Here is a 19461-nt window from a genome sequence, read left to right on the forward strand (position 1 = left end):
CTCCCCATAATAGGTTCAAATATATTTGGAGGGTTAAGTTTTCTGAGATACAAAGCAGAGTATAACCCTTAAGTCTTCACTGAGTTTTCCAGCAAGTAAGATTTTTTAATTTCAGTGGGATTTTTGCTTGATTAAAGACTAAAGATTTCAGGATTTCATTGCCTCAGCCTCAGAAAATGTTGAATAAAAGAATTAAGTTAGAAATCAAGCTTGCAGGTAGCAAACTATCACAAGTATTGCTAAATCACAGAACTGGAGTGAAACATTTGAATAGATCAGAGGGCACCTAAATCGGATCAGGTGAGACTGTAATTGTTTTGATGTGTTCTGGTACAAGTGATAAATTTTATACAAATGATTTTGCCTGAAGTGTGACAGGACATGAAAATTTACCACTGAAGAATGGTAATTTTTTGCTTTTAAAATTTCTTTCTTGCATAATTATTGATATGAAAAAAATAAAAAATGTTTCCAAGGTAAGTTATACCCTTGCTAAAGTAATAAATGCAAGGGTTATTTAATTATTGGAGAATTTGATTGCAGAAATACTAGAAGTTATGTCCAAGAAGAGGTTTAAAAAAATAAAAAATGTAATTTTCCTTGTTGTGTTTGGAGAATCTTTAAAATACTAATACAAACACAAGGAAATGCTGAAAATGATATTTTGCATTGTGTTAAAAAACCACTACATGGGATATAAATATGAAGCGAATTCTTGGCTAACTGTTTCAATGCGTGCATACTGAGCCCACAAAACCTTTTACCTAAACTCTCTTTGTCCTGTGCAGGAACTTGTTACCCAAATGATGGACCTGTCCAGGTCAATGGGTGATTTCCTGGAACATGAAACATGCGCAGCTCGGGCTGAGTAATGCTGATTAGATCAGGGCTGGAGCCTCATTCCTTCCCGTGGTGTGTATTACTTTCATCTATCATCACATATCTTAAATCAGCACAGAATTAATTCAGCAGAGCACCTTAGGCAAAGACCAAGCTTTCCCAATGCTTTAAGCTTAGGAATCACCCCTTTGAATCCTGCATGCCAGCCCATACTTCAGCTCAGATACAAGACAGGGGCTGATCAGATCTTGCAGAGGCACTCAGCTCTGAATTAGGTTCTCTGTCACTGGCAACAAAAACTGAGGAGAGAGGAGTGGGGTTTGGTTTCAGTTTGTGCATAGATATCTCAGTAATTCTATCTAATTTAGAGAAGTCACTCCAGATTTACACCAGTGCTACTGAAAATCAAAATCTGGCCCATTGTCTCAGCAAAATACACCAAGTCAATATCAGTTCATTACAGAGAGGAAGAGAGAAAGGGAATGAGAGAGAAAACAAGGATTTCGTTAGCAATGCATTCTGTAGTATAAAAGATAAAAAGGAATATCCAATTAACACACCACTATAATTGCTTGCAGACATTCTTTTTTATTTAAAGATGAAATAGCTAAGAGTTCTCATCAAAACTGGGGTCACAGCCTACATATTAAATGAAAGAAATTGATTGGGCTTTATTACACCCTGACTACTGCAAATGTGCCTCAATCACTGATTGCTATAAATTTATTCTTATAAACTACTAATTGCCCAAGTCATAATGGTAACAATGGTATAATGAAATTATCTTGATCAAGCTGATGCACAAATTTTGCTTGACAACATGAGCAGTGTGAGAAAAAAGGAAAGAAGACATGCATACAAATACATAATGTTTCATTAAAATTAAAACCAATGTTAAAACAACTGTTCTCTGAAGTATACAAAGTTCTGTATTAGAAGGGCTTCCTTTAGAAAAATCATTTAAGAAGACAGGCATTTACATTTATAATAAAATGATCTTGCATTTTTTATTTGTCTTGAAAATTAATGACTTACTTAATCACATTTGATCAAAGGAGATAAGTTGATGTAGTCATGTGTTTCTGATTGCATTAAGCCTGATCCAGAGTGGCATGATGGATATTTAATAGTCTTGCTGTCCCTCTACATCTTGTCACCATTTCTTGATATGCATGGATACTGTGGAGTACACCACAGCACAAAACTGTACTTTTAATAGAACAGGCTAAGGTTAGAGAAAAGGAAATTCTGTTGGAGATTACATGGTGGAGCTTTTAGAAGTAGGTTATCCACTATCAAAATATATTTCTTTAAAAGACAAACATCTCAGGTAACTCTATATATAGATCTACAGCTTGAAGCATTTTCTCCTTTTAGAAGTGCATTTTGCTTGTATGCTGCCTCTGTTAAAAGATATTGCTACAGTAGGTTTCAAGGACTAGGCAGTGTGAAAGCATGTAGAAACAAAGATAGCCATCCAGAAAATGTAGGAAATTTCTAGAAGCTGGAATGCAGAGTATTGTGTAAAATGCATAAATTGGTGCTATTTTTATTGTGCTAATAGCTGTTTCTACAAGTGTCAGCTGAGCCATTCATAGGGAATATTGGTATGTATGAGAAATTATTTCTGAGTAGTTCAAATGTAGTTCCAACTCTTTCCAAATTAATCTCACCAAAAAATTTTATTTAAATTGATGCCTAATTCTTTCTCACCAGAGTATTTCTTCAGTATGAAGCTGTCTTTTTTTTTCCATGAGCGTTTCTTGCTTTCCTCTCTCAAAAGAGAAGTCCAAACTTTTATCCTGGGGTACAGTATTTGCATTCTTCAGACTGAATTGCTCCTAAAATTGCTTTAGTTGAGGCCATTCTATAGGAACATAAAAAATTCAGAGACAACCAAGCTGGAAGGGCTTCAGGAAGCTTTAGCTTAGCTGGCATGCCCCACCCCACTTGGGCTGTGTATTTGCTAGGCTGCCCCACATTTTAACTTTCCAACTGCTGTAGTCTCTGTTTGTCCTATTGCCAGAAAGCTTTTCAACGGGGGCTGATCTAAATCACTTTGCTGCAATTTATACTTAGTGACACTTGTTTCATGTGTAAGGGCCATGGAAAATGGTTTATCCCTCTAGTCTATGCAATATTTTTAGATATGGGAAGTTTTGACTCTGCCTCTTCCCTCCTCGTTACACGTTCCACTCTTCCCACTTCCGTACTATTGGTCTTTAAGCCCTAATATAATAAAAGCTGTTCTGAAAAGAAATATATCTGTATTTGGGAAAACATACTGGAGTTTAGGACAGAAATATCAAAAAACTTCAGCCTCTCAGGAATAAATTACCTCCAGGAGAGCACACCTACAGCACCCAGTAGGGCAGGGGTAGGGGAGTAACCCAGACACAGCCATTTCTCACCCCTATTTTCATAATCCTGCGGCACCTATTTTATTCTAATTAAGTGTGTGGTAGTAAGTAATAAGATTTTCCTGAGACATATTTGTGTGTTTAATGAAATATTGGGATTCTGGTGTGGTGTAGGTAGAGTTGCATACAGGTTTTGTTTGTTTTAGATTGCTATATTATTATTATTATTTAGTGCTTTATTATTATTCAGAATTAAATTCAGTTAGCATTTTATTCAACACTGTTAGATTCTCTGAAAAAAAACCAAAACAGACCAACATTTTTCACACCTGGAAGCATTTATTTTTTATTATATTTTATTTTACCACCACTGAATTTTTCCTTATGTTGTTTATTTTAGTTGCTGGGTTTGGGTGGACTTGTTCTATGACTGGCTAGCTTTTGAAAAGGTCTGTGTTTCTACAAGTGGGCATGTTTATAGATTCAGACTATATATGAAAGAGAAACTGGCCTGGACAGGATGAGACTAAAAATAAGAAATCGCCAAAAATGTGTCAGAGAAAAAGAAATAGTGTAACAATATTTATAAGAGAATGGCAGAGTTTTTAATCTATTATCTAAGGTGAGGAAGTCCCTTAATGTTATTGATGTAGTCGGTAAAAAGTACCTGGAATGCTGTTTCGTGCAGTTTCCCTAGTATTTCTGAAATCTGTATAACAAGAATGCACAAGTTGAGTTTTCCAAATGGCCTGTTCACATAATGCTGTAACACTTGTTGTCTGCCTTACTCATCCATTCCTTTATCCATCTATCTCTGTATCTATCATGAAATGACAATCCTAACTTACTTTAAACTCTCCAAAGGTATATTCTTAAATTTTAATGTTGGAAAAGCTTCCTGATGACTGGTACTTTGGCTTAATGTGGTATAGCTTCTGACAGCTGCCTCTGTAAGAAAAGCAAAGGATGGCTGCATTACTGTCACTTTCTGTCACATTCTGGTTGCCAAACTCTTGCAGGGATGATGACAGTGAACCAAACAAGAGTGACAAAGGGAGTCAAAGCTGTGATTTTGAATAAGGAAGAGTGGACACTTGAATTGCATTTTGTTCATGCCGTTCATTCTGTTCTGCTTGTGGACTTCATGGCATGGCGCCTGCTCCCATTTTTTAAATTATATGTTCTTTGGGAATTTCACCTGCTTTTGGCACTCTCAAAACTCCCCCCAAAAATAACTGTTAACAAGCCCAGAGTAGGTCAGAGTATGAACAGAAAAATATCTGTAACTGTGGAATGTACTTGAAGGAGAAGGCAAACTCGGGGGCATGATGCCCACTCAAATTGTCTGAAAAGCAGCTTGCACTCAGAGGAGCAATGAAAGTGTGACCTTATTTTCAAGACAAAAAAAAATGTGGATTACCCATATTAAACTAGCACATTTCATCTTTTCCCCCCCAAACTAATTTCTATATCTTCCTTTATATGAAGACTGTTTTCTAGATAAGTCTCTAAATAAAAGAGTCAATAACTTCTGCATGCTAGATTAAAAAATAGCTGCAGGTGACATTCAAACACAGCACCACTGTCCAAGCTTTCCTACTGTACTGTGACAAAGCTGCAGAGCAAAGGCACAGAATCCTTCTCTCAGGGGAAGGTTTTACCCAGCAGACTGGTGTCCTCTCTGGGGTCTTGTGAGGAGCTGCTGTGAGAGGGGGATTGACCCAGGACAGCCTCAATCTCATCACTCCTACTCCCTAGAGAGCAGCTCCCTGCCTGAATTTCCAGCAATGTCCTGTGATGACCCAGGGGTAGGAGGGTCACAGACTCGTGTGGAGTTTTCCAGGGGTTCTCCTTCCAGTACTGGAAGGGAGCCAACAGAAATGAAGGAAAAAGACTATTTACAAGAGCAAGTAGTGACATGACATTCTGATTTGAAAAAGAGTAGGTTTAAATTAGATATTGGGGGAAAAAAAAATCTTTCTTGTGAAGGTGTTGAGACACTGGAAGAAGTTGCTCAGAGAAGTTGTGGATGCCCCATCCCTTGAAGTGTTCAAGGCCAGGCTGGATGGAGCTCTGAGAAACCTGGTCTGGTGAAAGCTGTCCCTGCCCATGGCAGGGCCTTGGAACTGGATCATCTTAAGGGTCTCTACTAAACCAGACCATTCTATGGTTTTACAGATCATTAAACTGGTTTTACTTACTAGGTTTTTTTTTTGTATTGAAGCTTAATAAAGTGGTTCTGCCCCAGTTTGAAAGTAACTGCAAATCCCTGTAAGTGCCAGTAATGCCAGTAATTAAGGCTGGAGCAAAGACTGTTGCCTAGATCCAGGTGATAGAAGTCCAAAGGATGTAGTGAATTTCTCTGCCCTGATTGCATTTTCCTGCTTTCCCCAGTGAAATGCCTCTATTCCCTGACCTTTCCACCAGTTCTTGACCCTAAAGCTGTGATGATGGGGCTGAGTAGGTAATGACACACACACACACACGCATATACACATGTATACATATGTACATATATATACACACACACATATATATACACATACATACATATATGTATATATATACATACATATACATACATATTTATATATACATGTTTTGTTGACTGGGGTTCTAAACAATTTTGTTGTGCTCTAATAAGAAAGGGGGGTTTCTGCAACTGGAAGACATTAACTTCAAGCTATAAGAAAGCTCTATGCATAGTGTTAACTCTTTGATGGAGAGATAAGCCAGGAGGGACCAAGTGGAAATGAAAATAAATCAGTGGGCAAATACTGTGACTAGTAATAGGAAACAAAAACTGCTTTGATAGTTATTTTCCACATTATCTGAACTAAGATGGCATTATTACTTCAGTACTCTGTCAAATGTGAGATTGTTACCTGTAGCTGATTTACTAAGTATCTGTGAGAATATGGTTCCACTAAATCCACTGTATGTTTTGTATTTTATGTCATTATTCTTCAAAGAGGAGATTCCCTGTTTCCTGAATGTTCTCTGGTGTGGTCAGCTGAAATGTGTTGCAGCAGCCACAGGAGAGAATGAATGCTGTGACAGATTGCACACCAGTGTTGCTTATGCTTCAAGTTCTATTAGGAATGAGCTGTTTTAGAAATCATATCAGCATTTGGTATTTCAAACTCTGGGAAATGTTTTTCAAAGAGCCTTGTACTGGGAGGTAATGAAAGATTTGTTTAGTTTGTTTAGTTTTGAACTAGAGGGAATTTCATTACGTTTAAAGTGGAGCCTGGGTGAACCACAAGTATGATCCAGATTGCTGGTGTCTGTGTTCCTAGTTCTAGAGCAGCATTCAAATATCTTTAATAACAGGCCTTTAGTGAGAATGTGCCTTGCTATTTATTTTAGGAAGCTACTGGGGGTTTTCTCAGCAGTGTAGATTCAGAGTGTTGTTTTGTATTCCTAGGAAGGATACCTATAGTGCAGACAGAGTGCCATAGAAATCTTGTACATGAGGGATATTTCCCTTCCCTTCCCTCTTTCCCTTTTTTAAAATTTTTTATTTTATTTTTTTATTTTTAACATTTTAAAAATTTCTTTTAAGACTGATTTGGGTTTATCAGAGCTCAGAATTTGCAATAAAAACCTGACAGCATACAGCGGAAACTTAATCCATTTTCCTTAACCATTACACTTCTGTAACAACAAAAGCCTGTGTGTGGTGAGTGATTAGTTTGTTTGATATTGGTCTCTCTGACTATTGCAGTTACAGAAAAACTGGCCAGAAGAACTGTGTTTTAAATTCAAGTGGAGTTTAGATATGTTCTCAGTATTTTATGAACAGTCATGTGCTTGTATGCTAACAGTTACAACAAAGCTTTGTGATACAGTTTTTAACATCAGACCATTTAATGTAGGAAACTATAGACTACAAAGTATGCCATGGATATTATTTCAAAGACACATACTCTCACTTTTAAACTTTATTCACACTAAAAATAGGCACTTCTAGTCTTAAAAACAAGAGCATAGTTGAAGGTCATGTAGTAATTAACTCTTGGATGCAAGTCATTGGCATTAGAAGGGTATTCTTTGCTTGTTTCGTGGTGCAGAACAAATGCTCCATTAATCAGAAACCTATCAACCTGAGATTGAAAACTAATAAAATCAAGTGCTACGGTTCGACATTGCTGGGGACACCTCCTAACACACATATTTCTTCATGCAATTTTCAGCATAAGTTCTGCATTTTCCTCCTGATTGGGAGGATTTTAGAAGACTTTAAATAACTCAGCTCTTGTGAGAAGATAAAAGGAAACAAGAAAAGAAGGAATGACGATTTTTCTATAAAACATCTAGACTTTTCATTTCTCACACAAATTGTGGGCATTATAATCTCTTTAATACTGTGGGAGGGGAAAAAAAGGACATTTATAAAAGGCCGTAACAAGCTATGAAAATGCTGGTTACATTTTTTTGCTCCAGTGAAAAATTTCCATGTACTCCAGTTCCGAATATTTTGTTTTCTTTTCTTCTGAGAGGAAGGATGAAAAAATGAGCATAAGGCATAACTCTTTTCCTCAGTAGTGGAGTAGAATTTGAGGAGCAGGCACCTGAGGAAATCAGCTCCTTGGTCACCTTGCTATTAGCCGTGGGCTCTGAACATATGGCGTTTAAGAGTGTGATGAAAAATCTTGTTGGGTTTTGTGGGTTTTTGGTTTTAATCCTTACTTCGAAGTCTGAGATTTTTCTGAGGCAGCTGATTTTATTCATTGTGTTTTGTGATTTCACTGTGTTTTATAATTTTAGCATGCATCACAGGTTTAAAGAAAAAAGATCATAGATAGTTAGGGGAAGAGTCTACATATTGTTCATTTGGAAAATTATTAAGATTGTTTTTTCATCACTGTAAAAATCATGTTATAAATGTCTGGACCTCAAATGCTTGTTTTTGTTGTTATTAAATTTTTAAAATAAATTGTTGATAACTATTCCACTTTAAAAGTAGAATTTTCCCAGCTGCACTACTAGCATTGGGAGAAAAATGCAGAGGCAGAACAGAAAGTTCAGCTACCATAAATAGGTGATAGAATAGGACATTAAAAATCCTATTATGTTGTTTTATATTTTCTTGGTCGCCACTTTGCCATTTTGATGACTGTCTTTTGACTATGTTACCATTCAAATATAACACCACAGCATAAACCCTTGATGTTACAATCCGACTAATTTCTGTGTTCCTTTACTGTAATCCAAGTACTTTCAAAGAACAGATTGTTATGGCTGTCACTGTCACATTGTTTTCAACTTTTTCCTGGCTAGAACAGTGGTAGAAACAGATTAAATTTTATAGGTAGATGCATGGTTAAGATATCTTATAAAATAAATATTCAAGCTTCTATTCTGTTTCAGCTATCAGAATGTTTCTTTTGGTATTTTTCACCTGAGTTTAAAAGAATTTAAACTCTAGAATATAATCAGGATCTTCCAGCAGTTTCTGAAATTTATTTTTAAAAGTATATTTGACCTGGAAGAAAAAATTTTGGACAGTGACAGTAATTTTCTTTGCAGAGCTTCTTTGTATTATACAGGTTAACTGATGAAAAATAATAAATTGAAGGCAGAGTCAACCCAGGATTCAAGGGTTTGTTATTTTAAAAATTCACAGGGTGTAGTTATTGGGGTGTGCTGTGCAGGGCAGGAGTTGCACTCTGATGATCCATAGGGTCCCTTCCAATTCAGGACATTTTATCTTTCTATGGTTAGAGTAAAATTTATTTAAAATTGCAGCAGGTGTCCTTTCAACTCAACTGACTTCTGCTCTGTCGTTTCTCAGCAAAAGGTGACATCACTCTTAAAAGGAAAATTTCGGTTGAGTCAGAACCCAGATCTGTGATCTTCACTGTTAGTTCAGTTACCTCTCTGCAGAACAAAATACTCAGCTTTAAGGAGAGAGAGGAGCTTCTACTCCCTGTGAAGATTTTTAAAAAAGTAGTGGACTTGACAGGATTTCTGAAAATTTCCTTATGTAATAGATGGAATGAATAACTTTAAAATGAGGTTTCAGACCTGTGAATTCGTAATAAGAGTTAAAGAGAACTTTGAAACACTAGAACAAATTGCTGTAAAAACTAGAAGAAAGGGTACTGGTTATAAATGTTTTGGCAGGTGCTTCTTATAGAAGCCCATTGCAAGGAAGATGTGGAAAGAAGTGGAGTGAAAAGTACATGACAAGTGCTAGAAAGGCGCTTTTATTTTTGCCGAGTATGTGGCAGAATACGTTTTTAAGAAATGTGGAAGAAGAGAACCAGAGTATTATATGACAAAATGAAATGTAAGAGGAGAAAGGTTCCTTGACACAGAAGGTCCAAAAAGACAAGATTTGTTAATTTTGTTGCTGTATGCTGCAAATTGTAACAGCACTGTTACCAAGATTCCTCCTAATGATCATTCTTTTTTGCTGTCATGGTGCCTAGCAATGTTGATACAAAAACATCTTTCATTCCTAGATGACAAATTCACTTCAGTCCACCAGCACAGAGTTCTAGGATGAAACTGGACTAATTTAACTCAATTTAGAAAATCTTGGACTTGAGTTAAATGTCAAGCACTTGGAAGTCTGAACTTTTGCTCCCACCAGCTTATGCACCTGTAAAGGCTGTTGGCAGTTGGAGCATCTGTTACATCCTCTGTCTTACGCAGTCAGTCCTTTGTGCAGAGAACTTCACAAGCAAGCAGTTTTTCCCTTTATACTGTGATCTGTCCCTTCATCCTCCTAATCTCTCTCTCAGTGCTGAACCCAGCCATCATGTGCTTCAATAGTTTTAACAGTCCATAAATTATAGACAGTAAAATGCCCACGCATTTGCCCCCTTTCTGTCCTTCCTTGCCTTCGTGTTCTGTTCTTTCCCTCCTCCTGCACAGAGAACTGTCTTGGTGGGTTTTATTTCTGTTTTTCTGACTCTTCAGTGTGCAAATTTCCCTAAGGCAAACCTCTGCAGGGCTGACTCAGCAGTCAGTGGCATTTGTCAATTCATTGATCACCCTCCACCAGCAGTAGGAAGGGGAAACTCGCCGAGTCAGCAGTGAGCAGCCGGCCTTTGCGAGGATTAGGCTGTGTGAACCTCCAAATTAAAAATAAAGAGCTTTCTGATTTCTCTGCAATAGGACTTTCAAAATGAATTAAAAAAAAGTCTCTCAGCCCTCTCGATTCATTCAACTGTAATTTTTCTTATTAATTCCTTCTCATTTTCCAAAAGACGGCTCTCCTGTGGAAAAGGAAATTGTGCTTTACATGTTTAAAGGATTTTACATTTTATTCTATTTCTTGTAATATATTCACATAAGTCAAATAAGAAAGCACTTCACATACTGGAATATGTCCTTGTTCCAATTTTCAGTGGGGCATGATCCAAGTTTAAAGATATATTTTCACTACTGGCCCTCTTCCCCTTCCCCATCCCTTCTTTTACTTGCATCATCTCTGTAATCCTTAAGGGAGTGTGCTGGTTTGGGAGAAAGAACAAATGGTTGAGTTGGGGATAAATAAGGTTCCTTCTTTACTCTCTGAGAAAAGGAACTATTTCATTTCAACTGAAGGAAAACTATAGCATTTCCACTGCTACAAATTCTCTCTAGGCTAAATCTATTTTCTTAGAGGATCCAAATTTTTTGAAGCGTCGTCTTTTCTAAATAACTCTTCAGTGAGCATTTCCATGGGAGCTGGACTGAACAGTTATTTTCTTGCCTCCCTATCTTTTCTTTCTTTCCCTATATATGCTCTAGACTCTTATCTCTTTGTCAGAAAACAGATATGCGCGTTCTCCTTAAAAGTCTCATCATTTTGTCACGGATAGAGGAGATAAGAATTTGCACAGTGGGCACTCATCTAGCAGTATCTTATATTTTCACTTCCTGAATATTACTGCACTGACTATTCCGTGGGAACCAAAGACAATTGTTTGTAGACAGGGCATAGATTGTGTGCATTCCGTTCTCCTCCCCATTGCTTTCTTTTTCCTCCTTTACTATTTAATGGGAGCTGTACATGAAAAGGAGTGGAGTTCAGATTTGGGATTTTGCGAGCATTGTTTTTATGCCTAATTTTGTACAATGAAGTGTTGAAACAAAAGAATTCCATCCTTGGCAATGATATTTTGAATTCTTTAAATGTTCACTTGGAGAGCATTTTCTAGTGTTCTCTCTAAAGACACCATAAGCCTCAAGCCTGGAACCCTATGTTCAGGGACTTGAATGCAAATACAATTGTTTTTGTTACTGAATTCAAGAGTCATGAAGATTCTGTGCTTCATGGATGATCAGCACACCATATCAGTCTCTTTCCTTTTCCTCAAATAGTAGAAGATGTTTTAGGAGGAGCATGCTGGCAAAGGTTGTTTCAGTTATTGACGCTCCCTTACCAGGCCCAGGGTGGATAAAAGTGGTGGTAGTTTTAGAAGGTGATTTAATTGCTGTGGTTGTTCTAGGAACAAATAAGAGAAGGAGTCAGGTAACACGTAGCATCTCTCTGAACCCACTGGCTGAAATATAAACTCCATTCCTTTCAAACTGAATTGTTGTCTGCATATAATTTTTTTTTTTAAAAAAACATTAATTTTGTTTTAAAGATGATAAAAAGTGGCTTTCAGTCCATAATGTGGATAATCATTATTAGCAAAGAAAAGGAACACAGGCCCAGAAAAATGTTACTGTGCTGCTTAATTTTAACAAAACTTTAACTACTGGCTCTTTTTAGTGCAGTTTTAGAAAAATGTCTTTTTAAAAAATATAGATTATCTACTTTGGTGTTTACCTGATCAATAATCTGTGAACATCTGTAAAGGTGTCTACACCTTTGCAAGAATTGAATGCCATTTAATCCACATTTTGATGGTTAGTCATCCCCTTTAATCATTGTGTTTCTACATATCACAAAGGTAGAAATGTAACAACAATAATACTAATGATATAATTTTACTCTTCCAAATGGCAGGAGAAACTTGCTACTAAAAGGTTGTTTTTTTTTTTTTTAAATATATATATATATACACACACACAAACAAACAGCACACTTTTCCTGTGTTTTGAGTTTCAACAGTCTTCAGAAGGAAGAATGTGCATTGCAATCGGTATGGTTGTCAAGATGCTGAACTCCAAGTCTAAAGTTTATGTACCAGATCCAGCTTCTGTGGAACACTTTGTTTACCTTAGTTTAGTACTTGTTTCAATGGAATGTAGCACATTTGGGAAGCTAAAGTCCCAGGGGAAATTTGAAGGAAGTTATGGTGCTCAGTCTGTGTGAAAATAATGTCACGTACTCTGAGTTAAACATGAGATTGTTTGGAGCTTTGTCCCAAATCAGATAAATATAAGTAATAGATGCTCACTAAGGTTCAAAACTGGGGTACGCATTTTCTTTTATAATATTGAAAATAGACTCTTGAATCTGTCAGAAAACCAAACATTTGTAATGGTATTTGAAATGTGAATTCCAGAGTCCCATTTTTTCTTTTTCAAAGTTTATCTTTTGCTATGTATATCTCTGACATTATTTCTTCAAGTAATTTCTTTCCTAGTACTTGATGTAATGTCCAAATTTTCAGTGATGTGTGGTTATTCACCAGTGGCTAGACAACGATATCACCTTGACTCTACACCTCATTTTAGTTCTTTATTAATCCCCATTTCTATACCTTTCCTATACCTGCTATGACTTAAAGTTGTAGGGAGTTGGTTCGTTGAGTTGGTGTGCTGGGTAGGAACATTTGGATTTTCTGCTGCTATTAAAATTGAATGAAAATACAATTTGATCTGTTCCAAAAAATTGTTTTTAGTGAACCTCTTTCTGCTTAAGGAAAAGTTAACACAACTCTTGAGTGATAAATATAATTTACCTACAGATTAATGAGGAGATTTGATCTCATTTTTCATAGAACTTCTGCTTGTGTGCTGTGCATATTATCCACCCTTGTCTTGTGCTTGAATGTGTATTGGATGTTGTCAGATTCTAATCTGACTCAGCAGTCACAGAAACATGAAAATAATCTGTTTCTATGATAATTTGCTAAACATGTGATTTTTATTATATGGTTCATTGTAAAGGGCCAGATTATGGCTGGATCGTGTGGATACCAATCAGAAGGAGAACTGAAGTGCCTACAAAGAAAAGTTTATGGAGAAAAAAGACAGCTTCTGGAGAACCAGTGTAGGAAAACAAACAAATAAGCAAAATCATAAAAATATGCAAAGCACTGCATATTTTTAGCTTTCTTTCTCTCTCTCTGTGTCTCTCTGTGTCTCTCTGTGTCTCTCTGTGTCTCTCTGTGTCTCTCTGTGTCTCTCTGTGTCTCTCTGTGTCTCTCTGGGTCTCTCTGTGTCTCTCTCTCTCTCTGTCTCTCTCTGTCTTCCTTTCCTTTCTTTCTTATTTTCCTCCCCTGTCCACCTTGCATTTTTTTTTTCTTTTTTAAAAATGGTTAAAATCGTGTTGGTGTAGTCTGGCAACGAGCACCACAGAATGTAAGAATAATTCCAACACAAGTTATATGCTTCACAAATTCAGGATTGGCTGATGAAGCTAAAGAACCTGTGGTACCCAAGAGACTAAAATTCTCATTAGAGGTTGTGGCCTTTAGCTTTTTCTTCAGTTGTTTCTCTAGAATTCAGATGCATTCAGTACTGAGAATTATTTCTTTGCTATATTAGGTACTCATTGCAACTGGGTGGAAGGAAGAAGGATTGCTGAGATGTAGAAACTGGATGAGGAATGTGCCTTTTGTTGGTCCCTTGTCTATGGTGTTTTTGCACTTTTGCTCTCCCTGCCCTTAGGAAATGTGCCTCCTGTCATGTCCAGGAATTTTTGCACTTCTAGAAGTAGATTGTTGGTTGTCTTTCTTGGTTTATGAATCTAATGTCCCTACATACTAAAATCTCAGGGAAATGACAGATGATCTCTCAACCATGATGAGAATTCTCCCATCTGTATGCTGTGATCTCGAAAGCAGATCCCTCCCCACAGAAACCTTACGAGAACAAATCTTCCAAGAACACAAAAAATAGCATTATGTGTATGTTCTGCTCCATAAATGTTTGCATTAAGGTTGAAAGTTTAATAAATATTTGCTACATACCTTGGTTTACAGAGAGGAATTTGCTGTACTTTTATTCTTTTGGGGTCTTGGGGGGTGTGTGTACGTGTGCTTGTTGCTTTGGTTTTATTTGTTTTGTTTTCCTGAATAATTTAATTAACTGTCAGAACTGAAAGCACAAAACATTTCTGATGCAAGGTTCAGCTGCTTTTTGTGTAATCAGGATCTAAGTTCTTAATTTGAATAACAAATGCTAATGTGAATCAGAAAACAACTGAACAGGCATTAAAATTAGGAACTTCAGGTGAGTAATTCATCTGAGTTCAGTCCCCATCTTTCTCCCACTGCAGTGAGTGGCCAAAAAGTCAAAGGACTGCTGAGACCAGTCCCAGATGGGCCCACACTGTGTTACTGCAATGTTTCCTTCTGATGGTGAGTGGTAGGAAATGCAAAGCTTGATTTGATGACATCCTAAACTGTATGCAGAGAGAGGAATAAAGGAGGGTGGATACTGTAACATGGGACCTGCAAGGACAGCAGAGTGTGATGGTGGTAACAAATGGTCAGTGAGGACAAAGAGAAATACAGTGTGAAGTTTTTGCTCAAATAATTTTATTCTGTGAAAAAAAAGCAGTATCTGCAAGAGATCTCTAAGGTCCTGTGGGGCTCCAGATTCAAAGTCCCAGTTCACCATTGCCTCAAACCACACTTACTCAAGTATGAAACTGGAAGAATGCAGTTATAGCTGGAATTGAAGCCTGTGGTACAGGGCGAACAACTTGGTGCACATCTCAAATACTCAGTTAACCATAAGGGAACTTGGTTGGTTTTGGCCAAGCAATTTGTGTCAAATGTTGCAATTTTATACTAATGGGAGTCTGAAAAAGCTACTGAAGCAGGATTTCTGAAAAATTATTTTAAACACGAGGAAAAAAAATCCACAAAATCCCGTGGTTCACAAAGATGAATATTTGTCTAAACGACTGAATGGAATTTGAGATTTTCAAAGCCACGGGCTTTTGGCAGTTTGCTCATTTTAATCCCATTAGAGTAGTGCTCAGCCCTAATAAAGAATAAAGCAGCTATAGAAGGGAGGGAAAGTAACATTGTATTTCACAGGTTAGTTTTTTCACTCATAAGTGAGTAAATTAATAGCAGAAAATGGAGAGAGGTGTGATGTCTAATCACACCTGGATACTTTGTGGGTCTCCACTTACTGTTTTAGTGAGATGTCTTCCATAGCTCCCAAGTCTGAAAATGCCAGTCACTTTCTGGGCATGACCAACACTTGTATGAGGAATTTTTCCAAAGAGATTTACAGTCCTGTCACTTGTTCCGAGTACCTGTTACTCATATGGGCTATAAAATAAATAAGCTTAAATATGAATCTTTAAAAAGTTTCAATTATCTTTGATTAATAGAGAAACTTGCAGTCTTTTATGTTTTTATCTTTTTCTCTTAAAGAATGAGTTGTGCAATGCAATACCTTGTGGCTGTGTAGGCTGTCAGAGTTGGATTCCCACAAACCTGGGTGTTTTCATTGACTTAAAGGCTTTGAAAGAATCTTATTTCATGACATCAAAATAAACGTGGAATTAAAACTGTATTAGGACTCAGTTTGGGGTTTATTCTCTTTCTTGCCCTACTCAAGGCATGCAGGATTGAGACAATGGTTCTCAGATAAAACCTTTTCTTTCTTTCTTTCTCATGTGGGACAGAGACAATGATGCCTATGAGTGAGTACAATGACTATAAGTGTTACAAATCCTAACCTAAGTACGTATTTCCAGTTGATTTCTTAATGAAAAGTAATAATTTTTGTACAACGAAGTCTCTCCACACATTTAAATAATATTTAAATACTCTTAATATTGTGGAGAGTTAAACAGAGTTTGAAATGCTGCTCTTCTTACAAATTTAAATAATAATAATATAAAAAAAATCTGCTGACACAAATGTATTAGAAACAGACCTATATAAAGGAGCAGTTAACCTAGAACTATTGTGAGATATATATTGTTTGACATACTTTCATATGAGCAAGCAGAAGTACCCCATCCTTTAGACTGTGGTAATGTGCCTTATTGTTAAATTCAATAGGAAAAGCTATTCATACTGTAGTATGATTGAAAAGAAAATTGAATCCTTTTGATGTTATAAATGTCTCTATTACTGAATGTGCACACAAATTTTCCATGGAAATTATGGTGAAAGTAGTGGTTCTCCTAGAAAAATGCATTAGTGTTGACATGTTCAATTTTAGCCACATCAGAATATAAATACCTTTTAACCATGGTAAAATTGTTGGGAATGTATATAGTGTATCTACATAAGTCAGTTGTCTGTCTAAAAATATGTGTTCCTATGGTCCAGTTATGTTCTCTGTTTCAGCTGAAAGGGAAATTAAAAACAGTGACTCACACATCTCACTCTTTTCTTACAATATTGTGTTTAAAATATTTCAGTATGTGGAGTATATTTTATATAGCTGTTCATGATTATGTTTAATTTTGAAAAACCACAAAACACTTAACAGGTTTTTGGCTATGAAGCAAATTATATGTGAGAGGTTGACTGTCCATTCACTTGCATGGCAATTGGTTCTGTGTACTAAATTTTCCTGGTAATGGAGATAGTCTAGGCTTCTTTGCAATGACAAATGAATAAAAAAGAAAAAGGAGTGTATCCAACAGCCAAAAATTTATGACAGTGGCACCTCCAAAGTTTGCAGTTTGTCCAGGATCATAACTAGAAAAGGAAAGTGGTTTTGATTTTCTCTCTGTGAAGCCTGATGTATGCTGTCAACTAAAATTACACACAGTTTTAAAATGTATCACTCAGTGCACTTTGTTCATTAAGGCACATTAAGTTACACAGTATAATGCAATAAGAACTAACCTGACAACAGCAGATGTGAAACATTGTGTGTACTGCACTGTAATTATATAAAAGCACCAATGACTTTAGGAGGAAAAACTTTAATTCTTCAGGGCTCACTTGGATGTAGCTGTGGCAGGAATATTTCCTGTTGTTTGAAGCCAATGAAAAACACAATACATGTTGCTTGCTTGTTTTTCGGTTTCTTTGGATGGTATTTTTGTTAGTTTTGGTTTCTTCCATGATTTGTTTTCAGGCTCAGTAGGCAGAGATTTAATTGGCAGAGTAGTCTAGATATCTTGATAAAATAAACCTAAAAGACAGCTCTGAAGGTCTTGCAGTTTCAGGTTTAGATAACAGTTTTATTTAACACCTATTTTTTTTTTCCTTGAAACTGTATCTGAAGGAGCAACCAATGGTCATTTTGGTATTTTTAGAAAACAGAAGTCCAGATCTTCAATTAGGACACACATGGGGTATTTCGGAGTGACAATTACTTTATACCCATCTAATTTCTCCTGATATACTGAGTTTGTTAGGCTCTCAGTATAGCAGAAATATTCAGTGAACATTTTGAAATATTATTACCTTTCCAACAGAATGATAACTTCAAAATTATCTTAATCTACAGTGAGTTATCTAATATATAAGGCTTCTGTTGCAATATCTACACATCTTTTGTGAAAATTAAACATATGAACTGATGTCTTTTAACTCAGCTGGATGAACTATAATGTTACTACCATCCTCTGAATGTAAAATTTATTGATGGGTGTGAATCACATAAACCATGAGAGTGCTGCTGTTTTGGGAAAGAATTATGTACTTTTCTTTGTTTCCATCCTTTGACTCCTTCTGCCCTGCCCTACCCTCTTCTCTCCTTCCATGCTCATCAGCTAGATTAATGTATCTTCTCTAAATTGCTCAGAATTGGGTGGGAATATTTACACTGAGTGAATTATGGCTGGATGCATTCCTATGTCAATAAGTACCACGTTGATTTCTTATAAAGTAGATCATTATTCTGTGTGGCATAAATAGTATTACCAGACTGATATGATTAAAGCCAGGGAGTCATTAATTAGCATCTAATTAAAAGAGACTAGTAATGTGTCTGTGTACAACTGTTATTGTGTTATATTTTCCTTTACAGGAAAAAGTGATTCAAGCCTGCAGGATGATGTTCAACTTACTCGTCTTATGGTGTATAGTATAATAGAGGGGAGGGGGATGAGTTCCAAGTATGATTTCTCAGTTTTGCTGGGAAATTCTGTGTTGTATTTGAAGAGATGAAACTCTAAGTTTTAGGAAAATTATACTTTGGCAAGGGATATCTAAAAACGTAAAAACCATTTTTCTGGAAACCTTCAAGGTATACGTTTCATTGTTGTGTGACTATACTAACACACATGAGTGATTTAGCTGTTAATTCATATGGAAGAGAAACAGTCTTTTTGTGTAAATTCACTGTGGGGCAGGAGAAGAAACCATGGGGTGTGTACAGTGAACATGTTTAAGCACAGACTGACTCCTTAGTTTCCCCTTTTCACTGCCAGTTGATTATTAACAAATCATATTGGTCTCATGGTGGTGGGTATTCAGAAGAATTTTGTGTGGACGAATCACAAGGCATGGAGACAAGGGCTTAAGAAAATTCATAAACTGTGGGTGAAATCTGTCCTAGGCCAGTCAGAGTATTTCATTTTGATAGGTTAGCTCGGACATGAATATTAATGACAGTTTTACAGAATTGCAGGATACACACTCATAGATTCTTAATGAATAATTGGATTTTTTCCTTTTAAAAAATGCATTATTAATCCACATATAAGACCACATAAATGAAACTGCAATCATAATATTTTTAACATTGAAAATTTCTTCTACCAGCTTTCAGACAATGCTTTAAATTTGGTTTTGTCTTTCATGTTTGCGGCCCATACTTGAAATATCATAAAGGTCAGTGTAAAGACTGGAAGATTTTTAGCAAATACAGATTTCAGAGAAGCTCTAATAAATCATGATTTCTACCGGTTTTATAACTGGTAGAAAAAAATGATGCAACAAAAAGGGTTTTGTGAGAAGGAAATTGTCCCCTGTTCAAAGCTAAATATGGGTTTATTCTGCACCACCATCCAGTTTTCAAAAAGGACATCAGAATCTTGCCTACAAATTCATAGGTGCAGAAAAAAATATAAAAACTGAATAGCTAAGATTTGTATAAATTAAATTATGTATGTTCCCACATTTTAGACATCTAGTGTCTTTTGGTCTTTAAGAGTGTTTACTTTTTTTAAAGTCTTTAAAGTCAATTGAATTTAAGCCCTTTTAGAGTTTTG

The 19461-nt window shown here is 36.3% G+C and overlaps 1 long non-coding RNA gene across 2 annotated transcripts in view; it reads left to right on the forward strand.

Annotated features, from left to right (window-relative positions):
- LOC136292203 (uncharacterized) overlaps positions 1-19461 on the forward strand; it is a 41119-nt gene that overhangs the window by 16374 nt on the left and 5284 nt on the right. For both annotated transcript variants that reach the window (XR_010721851.1, XR_010721850.1), the window contains one exon: positions 789-912. This is a non-coding gene — a long non-coding RNA (uncharacterized lncRNA). The remainder of the gene's footprint in view (positions 1-788; positions 913-19461) is intronic.

This window comes from Chamaea fasciata, unplaced genomic scaffold (genome assembly GCF_029207755.1).
Source record: "Chamaea fasciata isolate MVZ Bird 193981 ecotype frontalis unplaced genomic scaffold, bChaFas1.0.hap1 SCAF_7, whole genome shotgun sequence".
In the NCBI taxonomy this organism is placed as follows: domain Eukaryota; kingdom Metazoa; phylum Chordata; class Aves; order Passeriformes; family Sylviidae; genus Chamaea; species Chamaea fasciata.